The 10,010-nt window shown below is 44.9% G+C and overlaps 1 pseudogene; it reads right to left on the reverse strand.

Moving 5' to 3' along the window:
- Positions 1 to 6,877: 6,877 nt before the first annotated feature.
- LOC136309518 (keratin, type I cytoskeletal 18 pseudogene) lies at positions 6,878 to 8,117 on the reverse strand (annotated as a pseudogene).
- Between the last annotated feature and the right edge of the window lie 1,893 nt (positions 8,118 to 10,010).

The raw sequence follows: 10,010 nt of genomic DNA on the forward strand, positions 1-10,010 counted from the left end.
TGCAACTTCTGCTTGAGGATAGTTTTTTATGGAACGAAAGCTAATGCTCTTAAAATCAGCCCTGAACCAATGACTGAAGGAAATTGATGGATAAACATCCCAACTCCCTCATCCTACAAGCAAGACCACTCTGAAGCATCCCTACACTGATCCCACTGTTCCCTAAGGGGAATAAGCTCCAGTTGTCCCCACTGGTAAGTGTCTTGCTAACACACCCCTTATTGCCTTTCTTCATCTCCCTGTCTCACTTTTGTATCCCCCTACTAGAATTTCCTAGGATCACCTCCCAGATAAACTATTTGTCCTGGCCCTGGCCAGTTGGCTCAGTGGTAGAGCATCGGCCCAGCATGTGGAAGTCCCGGGTTCAATTCCCAGTCAGGGCACACAGGAGAAGTGCCCATCTGCTTCTCCACCCTTCCCCCTCTCTTTCCTCTCCATCTCTCACTTCCCTTCCTGCAACCAAGGCTCCATTAAAGCAGAGTTGGCCCGGGCACTGAGGACGGCTCCATGGCCTCCACCTCAGGTGCTAAAATGGCTCCAGCCACAACGGAGCAACACCACAGATGGGCAGAGCATTGCCCCCTGGTGGGCATGCTGGGTGGATCCCAGTCGGGCACATGCGGTAGCCTATCTGACTGCCTCCCTGCTTCTAACTTTGAAAAAATACGAAAAATATATATGTATTTGCCCTGGACTCCTTCGGTCAGGGTCTGCCTCTGGGGAAACCCAGACTAAGACCAAGCACAACACCTGGTACCGTGCCATATACACAAATTACTATTTGTAAAAATAACAGTAAGCAAATGGACCAAACAGAGTGATCTCATGTAGATTTGCAATAGCGCCGAGAGGACGGCAAACACATATCTCAGAACAGATAATTCCTATCTCCCTACTTCAGCCCTTTACACTTCCATCTTCTTGCTCACTCTTTGTTTGCCAGAACTTCTAGTCTAGCAGGCTGCTCTGTTTTGGGTGTTCACAGACATACACACGCATTGTCACCTCTGTGCTTTTGCACACGCCATTCTAATCCAGAATATTTTCAGCTCTCCTCAATCTGTCCAGGTTGTGTCCATCCTTCAAATCCTGTCTCAAGCTTCGCTGCCTCTGTGACCCCTCTTGCACTTGCATCATAACTAAGACAATCACAGCAGTCGTAGCCTGTTATTCACAGCTCACTCCTTAAGCAGATGCTTTTTTTGTAGTCTCTAACTCATGCTCACATGATAGTCTTGTCTCTTTAATTAAATTGAACTTTCCTTGGGGATAATAAGCACATCTTGTGCCTCTCTAGTCCTCCCAAGGTCTAAAATAGCGTGGCATGTACAATTACTTGTCAATGTATGATTTATGCATTTAAGTAATAAAACACAACATGTATACGACCAATAGTAATGAATCATCTTTAATGGATTTTAGAAAGGCCTCTTTTCTCCCGTGCAAACTGCCTGGCAGACAGAGTTATCTGAAGCATCCTTCTTGCTGATCCTTTCCAGGGATTTGAAAAAAGACAACAGGCCACAGCAACACCTTGGTTTATACACACAACTTCCCGTCGCTGGCTTAAAGACATAATAAAAGATAATGCTTCTCTGCTCATATATAAAAAGTACTTCAATGTAATTTTGACAAAATGTGTCCCGGGAGTGGTTGAAGTCCTTTTCTTTCTGTTGTGATTGTTGCCATTATAAATAGACAATCATAAAAGAATCAAAGGGGGGACCCTTTTAAAGGCTTACTCCAGGGCCTGATACCTCCCCCCCTACTTTATTTTTCTTAGCCCTAATGCCAAAGGAAAACAAACACTTATCAACGTCCTAATGGTGTTTATTCCCCCATCTGCCTCGGAAGGGTGGCAGGGTGCCAAGCCCTGAGACAGTTCACTAAAGCACCAAGTCAACTAAGGTCAACTCCGTTGTAGGCTATCCCTATGACTTATAGTTGGAGGGCCAAGGAAAGGTTCAGGATTCTAAATTGTATCTTCCCATCTCTGTGCTTTTGCAATACCTGAACAGTTCTTCCCAAGCCCAGTGTAGGTCAGACCCCTTCTATTTGGCCTGTCAAGTCATGAGCACCATTATCTCCCTCAAAAAACAGCCTACTTGAAGATGGTCAAGAGAAAGCGGAATGCATCTTTGCTTCTCTTTGTTCAGAATTCTGACTCTCAACTGCTCAGGCTTGGGCTGTGCTAGCAGGGAATCTGTCAGCCATGTGGCTGGAATCACAACTGTCCCGTGTCTTTCCAATACTATCTCCCACCACCCAGCAGCTAGCAGAAACTCAGGAGTTGTGAAGAGTTGGACTTGTGTTTCACTGTGAACCTTTCATCTTCCGGCAGGTCACTGCTGACCAATGCAGAGGTCAACTGTCCTGTGCAGGTGGGAGGTCCCTGAGAGATCCCACGAGAAGACATGAGCATTTCCTGATGTTCTTCTGTCTCCCTTCCAAGCAGCAAGAAGAAGTAGCTCCACTTTCTCCTCTCCTTTCTTCAAGTCTTAGCATTTTTGGCACCTGAATTGGAACACACGCCCAAAGCAATCTTGTTGGCGGCAAGACTATCCTTCAGTGCTGACTTAATTCATAATGACACAAAGTATATCAGCTGCCCCGATGTGTCTTAGATCCTCTGCAGAGAAGCCTCCCTTATCTTGACAATAGACTTCTTCACGCTAGCTCTAAAAAACAAATAGTACTTAGCAAGGGGAATTGAATATCTTTTTAGACTGAATTCCACCCATTTGGAAGCAGCCTTCAGTGACTGGAGTGAACATTAAAAATCCTCTTGACACCCAGGAAGCATAGAAGGATGGCATTTAGAAGGTTTTCGTAATAATCATCCTTCTCATTTGTATAGAAATTCTTTGTCCGTGTCATCCTCATGTTATTTATTTGGATTTTTTTGTTTATTGTTTATTATTTATTTGATATTATTTGGGCAATGAGTTACAAGCCCACTTGGGAACCTGTAAGTGACTTTACTGAACATACTATACACCTCAGAAATGTCCCTCTGAGGAAAGAGGCACCAGGTTCAAAACCCCAAAGTCACCAGAGGGATTTATCTGCCAACTTTATGCCACATTGTGGAGGGGTGCTTCTGGGGTAGTGACCCCTCTATGAAGACTTCCAGCCAGCCCCAGGCACCAGAGGGACAGCCCTACAGGAACAGATCCTTTGTGCTTAAAGACGCAGGAAGCCATCAGCATACCCCAGAGCCATCTGCAAATGACCTCTTGGTGTGGCCAAAGATATGAATTGAGCAATGACGTCAGTAACTCAGGGATACAATGAGTCTTAGAGTTCTTTGACCATCATATGCATTCAGACAGAACCAAAGTCAAATGAGCCCAGACAAGGAGAGCATATGCTGACCTACCTTCTAGAGAACAATACTGTGTGATGTTTCCTAGCAACCTGCTTCAAAGTTTATCAAACCTTATGACACCCCTACCTATCATCAAAATCCCTTTGGGTGAGTTTTTTTCTTCTATATTGGTTTCAAACAGGTAGGAAAATAAAAAAGAATAAGGTTTACAAAATATTTTAATTAGTAGAGTTGAAGGCATTTTTAAAAAACCATGGCATGCTTTAGACCCTGCTAAGCAAGTGGCAAAGAAAATGCTCTCTGAGTCTGACCAGGTGGTGGCACAGTGAATAGAGCATTGGACTGGGACGCGGAAGACCCAGGTTCAAATCCCCAGAGTCACCAGCTTGAGTGTGGGCTCATCTGGTTTGAACAAGGCTCACCAGCTTGAGCCCAAGGTCACTGGCTTGAGCAACGGGTCACTTGCTCTGCTGTGGCCTCCCAGTCAGAGAACATATAAGAAAGCAATCAATGAACAACTAAGGTGCTGCAGTAAAAAAATGGTGCTTCTCATCTCTCTCCCTTCCTGTCTGTCTGTCCCTATCTCTCTCTCTCTCTCTCTCTCTCTCTCTCTCTCTGTCAAAAAATAAATAAAATAAAAATAAAAAAGAAAGAGCCTGATTGTGGTGGCGTAGTGGATAAAGAGTCAACCTGGAACACTGAGGTCGCCGGTTCGAAACCCTGGGCTTGCCCAGTCAAGGCACATATGGGAGTTGATGCTTCCTGCTCCTCCCCCTCCTCCCTCTCCCCCCTTCTCTAAAATGAATAAATAAAATCTTTTTTAAAAAAAAAAGAGGTTAAAAAAATAATAAAAAAGATAAGAGAAAGAAAAAATGTTCTCGGAACTGAAGTGCTCTACTGTGAATGTGATAACATACTTAAAAAGTTCTACCATCAAGGAGGTTAGTGTACCCCTCTGCATGGGAGTAACTCCACACATATGCTTCCTGAGTCATATTTTTGAAAAAAGTAAAGTTTGGAGCCACTGTTGTCAAGGTGACAAGCTAACACTTGAAAGGCATAATGCACACCTGAGCCCCTCAAGGCGAGAATCAAAGCAAGTCCCTTCACTTTTGCCAACTATGTGCCCTTCACTCCCATCATTTCTCAAGGCGGGGTTTTTATTTTGTCTTTTTTATCCTTCTTCCCAAAGGGCAAAAAGAAATTCCAAAATCAACTTATGAAAGCTAGAAATTTCCTTCACCATCCATTTCTAAATAAAGAACGAATACCGAAAAAAACAACCAAACTTATCATAACTGCTCTCTTTGATTTCCAGCCAAACCTTCCAAACGTGATGAGGAGATGGGTAGAATCTGATTTTTATGTCGAAGGCTGATTAAGCCCATTTGTAAATAGGCATCTCCGTGTCTTTTTGTATTCAAAGCCTTATTTTCTCTATATTTGGGCAGAGCTCCCTGGAGGGACTGGGAATCACCACCTCCATGGATGAACTCTGACATAGACCAGACAAAGTCATAGCGGAGCAGAGGCCAGAGCTCCACCATGAAACTGTGCTGTATTATTTCATTTTTCAAACTTACGCATCCATTCTCCTATAGCCCTTTCGTTGGGTGATTTATGCTCAGTTGATTTTGCTACAGGCCTGGAATGTTTACACAAAGTCTTAATAGACATTTACTTTGGAAGTTACATTGTGAGATAGAATCAAGGATTTGGCCCATTGCCCGCGTCAGAATGGAAGGCCACCTGGAAGTTAATGATCGCTTTGTGAAGACCAGAAGCATGTAACAGAAGGTTCCAGAAGAGTGGAGACTTCATGTAATAACCACATTGCCTTCAGACATCCACTGTTGGAATTACTGTGGAGAAAGTCATGTGTAAATAGACATCCCCAGACTGAAATATCCAGGATTACAAGTCTTCAATACCTTAGTACTTTAATATCATACTTTGTACTGCATCTTACAGTTTATATATGGTTTTATGTAACATCCAAATTAATGTTCTCCAAAAAGATACCTGTGACCTCAAATGCAGGTTAGTCTGTTTCAAATATTTGATACATGCTGAATTCACCTTTGAGGCAAATATGAAAGAATTACAACTTATTTTACAGATGTCAAAACTGAGCCTCAGAAAGGGCTAGCAACCCACATGATGTGGAATCGCAAAAAAAAAAAAAAAAAAAAAAAAAAAAAACACAGCCCTGTTGTCAATGTAACCACTTGCCCAGAGCTGTTTTAATTAAGCTATTCATTTTTTCTATGATTCAACCAAACCCCACTTACCAAACAGCGTTAACATCGTTGGGCTGAGGCAGAGTAAAGGATAAACATAAACATAATCGCCTTGAGATTATAACCTAATTTGAGGTAAATGTGTTTCTTAAAGAAAGAAAGATGATAGTAGCTTTATTTGTATACCTCCCAAAATGGGAACAACCCAAGTGCCTAAGCAGAAGAATGGATAAACGAGTTACAGCACAGTCTTACAAAGAACAACTACTCAGCAACGCAAAAAAATGAGCTGCTGCTACCCCTAACAACATGGATGAGCAGTCAGACATAATGAGGAGTGGGATAAGCCAGACACCAAGGGCATGCTCTCTGATTCCATTCACACGAGTTCAAGGGAAGAGGTAAATAGGTATTGACTAGCAATGAGGTCCAAACAAACTTACTGAGGGAGATAAATGTCCTGGAATTTGTTCCAGGTGATGGTTAATCAGGTATATACATATGTAGCAATTCATTGAGTTTAGTCTTCAAATCTGTGAATTTTACTGTATCCTAGTCATGCCTCCATAATAAAACAAGGGTGGGGGGGAAGGAGACAATGAGAATGGTATCATGCACTGTTAGACTGAAGGACAAAAATAGAACAAATGGTCTTTGCCCTGGAAGAGCTTATTTATCAAACCAAAAATAGAAAATGCCAAGATTTCCTCTTCAGAACAAGAGGACTGCCAACTTACATGCTTTTACACTCTTTTCTACAGAACTTCCTCTTGATCCGCCTTTCATCATGCCCACTTCAGTCACCTCTGCTTGGCAACCTCACCTCACCTCACATACCTTAGAGGAAACAGGAGAACATGTTGCACAAGTTGCCTTGGTAACCAGAGTTTTCATATGGCTGGCTCTTGGGCTCTGTCTTCCTTGCCCCACCCTCCTGATTCCCACCACTCCTTGACATGCTGTTTGCCTGACTTCCCTGCACCTTTCTGTTAAACCCTCCATGGGCTGGGTCGCCCTCCCGCCAATGTTCATTTCTCTCTTTGACTTCTGACCTACTGCTTATTCTGAGCTTGTGCAGTTGTTTGCATCTAATTTTTAGCAGGCTTCAGTGTTTCTAAGCCACCATCTTGCTTAAAGCTCACACCCCTACCTCTTCACTATCCTCTGATGGAACACTCTAGGCAGGTTTACTCCGGCAGCTACAAAAATTCCTTTATGAACAGAGAATTCTTTTATGTTTTTTTCTTCGGTGATCTTTGAACTTTATATTGGCCACATGCTCCCCAAGGGGTGGTCCACTTCTGCTGCCTTAATGCCTCAGAACTTTGGTGGCATTGACCTCAGACACCACTTTGCTCTTCGCAGTCCTGCAGGTGGTAGTCTTCTGGGTGGACTGCATGAGGTGGCTGTGTCTCGGGCGCCACCAAGATCAAGTCCCTCCCCTTCTTCCAGCAGGCAGCGGTAGGTGGCGATCTCAGCCCCCAGCTTGACGTTGATGTTCAGCGGGGCCTCCTAATCCTGGGCCTGATGCTGCCCCTCTGCCTGGGGCTGGCCAGCTGACTTCAGGTGCGGCAGGATCCTGTTGAATTACTCTCTTTTCATGGCATAGCACGTCTCCACCTCCCTCAGGCTGTCCTCTAAACTGGCCTTCAGACTTCTCATGGAGTCCAGCTCAATCTCCAAGGGCTGGACCATACATCTTAGCTCCATGAGCATGATCCCAGTAGCTGTTGCCTCAGTGCAAAGTGACCACTGTGATGCTCTCCTTAATCTGCTGAGACCACTACTTCCCCAGATCCTCTAGGATCTTCCAAGCCAGCTTGTCATACTGGGCCATCATGATCAGGACCTTGCTGAGGTCCTGAGATTTGGGGGCATCCAACACCACAGTCAACCCAGAGTTGGTGGCCTTATTTTGTAGACCACTTACTTCTTCCTCGTGGTTCTTCTTCATGAAGAGCAGCTTCCTGAGAGCCTAAGTCTCTGTCTCCAGCTGCAGCCAAGTGATATTGATGCCATCAAGACCTTTTCAGAGACTAGTCACCCTCCCCAGACTGGCATATGGCCAGCTATCTCATACTTGACTCTGCAGTTATTAACAGCAAGAAGGGCACTGTCAATCTGCAGTGCCCATCTTTGGTCTTCAATGATCTTGAAATAATGCCCCCCAGCCTTTCACCTGGGGCCCGTTCTTCTCCAGGTGTCCTGGATTTAATTATCCAGTCTTCGAGTATCAGCCCGAGGCTTTTTACCCTCTCCAAGTATGAGGCCAGGCAGTCATTTAGGCATTGCATAGTCTCCGCCTTATTGTGGATGCCGCCTATACCCACCAGCCCCCTGGCCACCCCAAGGGCCAGGCTCCCAGGGCCCCCGTCCGCACCTCCCCCCGAAGCTAGTGGAGCCAGACCCAGAGATTCAGGATCCTGGGTCCCTGGTGCCCACACAGACACTGGCCACACTGCTGGCTGGCTGGCCCAGTGGCTGGGTGACTGCACGGAGCCCAGGGTCTGGCAGTTTGTGGAGCAGCTGGGGCAGATGCTGAAGATCATGTTGCTCAGGAAGGAAGGTGAGAAACCAAGCCTCAGGTCTGAGCCTGATGAATAACCTGGATGAATAACTTTTCCTCTACTCCCAAACCTTTTAAGTTAGATGAGATTTATCAGGCTATTAATTATTAAAGTAAAATATTTGTAGTCAGGGGTTAGAATGCTCTCCATCAGAAAGCATGAGAAGGGAGAAGGGTTTATACTGTGAAAAAGGTCACAAACTGGACACGTATCTACTTCTGTTTGGAAGCTTTTTGTCTCATACTTGACTCTGAATCTACTAGCAGCATTGGTGCCCAATGACAAAAGGGGCCCCTCACCCCCACCCCTGCAAGGCCGTCCTAAATTGAACTGCCTGCGTTGACTGCCAGTTAAAGAAGTCACTTCTGGGCAAGAATTAAAAATTACTCAGGAGCCAACATGTGATCCTATACTTGGACCTGGTTCCCATGTTGACCCATGCAGCTTCGTCCATCACCCCCATCCCATTATCACCTCCCTGTCCAGGCTGCTAGGGTGGTCACAGGACAGCAGATCATAACAGTGATGTGTTGGGCTGATTTCATTTTTCCAAAAGGAGAGAGAGTTAAAAAGAGAACCTGGCTCAGGGTTTAGACCAAGTATCCAAGACTAAAAGCTCAGTAGTGAGAGGCAGGGGATGGGAAAAAATTGGTGAGATTTCTGCAGCTTATGTTACTGCCCTTGGGTGATTTCCAAGACCAGCATCATGAGCATGTGACTCAGGCAGTCGCACAGGGTTCATGCTTCGAAGGGCCCCACACTTGGTTTCAGGCTCTGTTATTACCATCTTGAAATTGTTAATAATTGTTGAACAAGGACCTTGCATCTTCGTTTTTGCTCCAGGACCTGCAGATGACATGGTCGGCCCTGATTGTTTCGGCTCAGTTAGCAGCAAACTAAACATCACTAGTTATTTTTAAATACTCTGCTTTGATGAGCCTTCTCTGCAGCAGATTTGAGCTGATAAACTGAGAGGCGCGCACACCACACTCAAATATCTATGGAGATCACTGATTTCTGTGTGTAATTGAAGGAAGTTATGTCAGTTGGATTTCCAGGCTGGGATGTTCTCCACCAAAACTGGGAAAAAAAATAAGGAAGTCTCTACAAATTGAAGGTCAAGATCACAGTTAACAAAGTAGAACTTCAAATAAAAGGTTCATCCCTGGCTTGGATGAGGCATTATACATACACTGACTGCTTTGAAAATATTCCCTCAGTCGTAACTGCCAATGGAATACACAAGTAACCTGAAAAATACCCAGTCCATCGTTTGTAAGAAGTAGGATGTGGTAATGTGGCTGAACTGCGTTACAAATCAACTTCTGGCAGTGATACAATGAAGTAAAAAGAGGAATTCAGGTAATTCACCAAATAATGATTTCTTCTCTCTCTCTAAAGCTTAATGATACGTTTCCAGAGAGGCCCATCTGGTACCTTGTTATTCCTCAGACTTTCTCTGTGTTCTCAGATCAAGCCCTTCTAAACTCTTTCCTCCTCTGTAAAGTCTTCCCTGGATATTCAGGAGCAATTTAGAGAGGGGTTTTCCACCTTTCCTGTCTCCTCTTCTTTCAATAAATCTCTGAGCATCATAGAAGCTCTCCCGGCCCTGGTCAGCATCAGAGCCAATGGGACTGGGGCAGAGTGAGCAGAGAAGATGGACCTTGGTAGCTGGGCTCAGTGTCTGGCTGCAACCCCTTTCATCACCCCACCCCACCCCGAGTCTTCCCTGTCACGGAATTCACCACCACAGGCTTCTCCACTACCTCCATTCTCCTCCAGGTCTATTTCCTCCCCTGCCCCTTCTCAACGATGACCTCCCCACCTACTTCCCTGGGAAAATTGAGAACATCTGATGAGCACTCCCACAAGTTT

Source organism: Saccopteryx bilineata, chromosome 6 (genome assembly GCF_036850765.1).
Source record: "Saccopteryx bilineata isolate mSacBil1 chromosome 6, mSacBil1_pri_phased_curated, whole genome shotgun sequence".
Lineage (NCBI taxonomy): Eukaryota > Metazoa > Chordata > Mammalia > Chiroptera > Emballonuridae > Saccopteryx > Saccopteryx bilineata.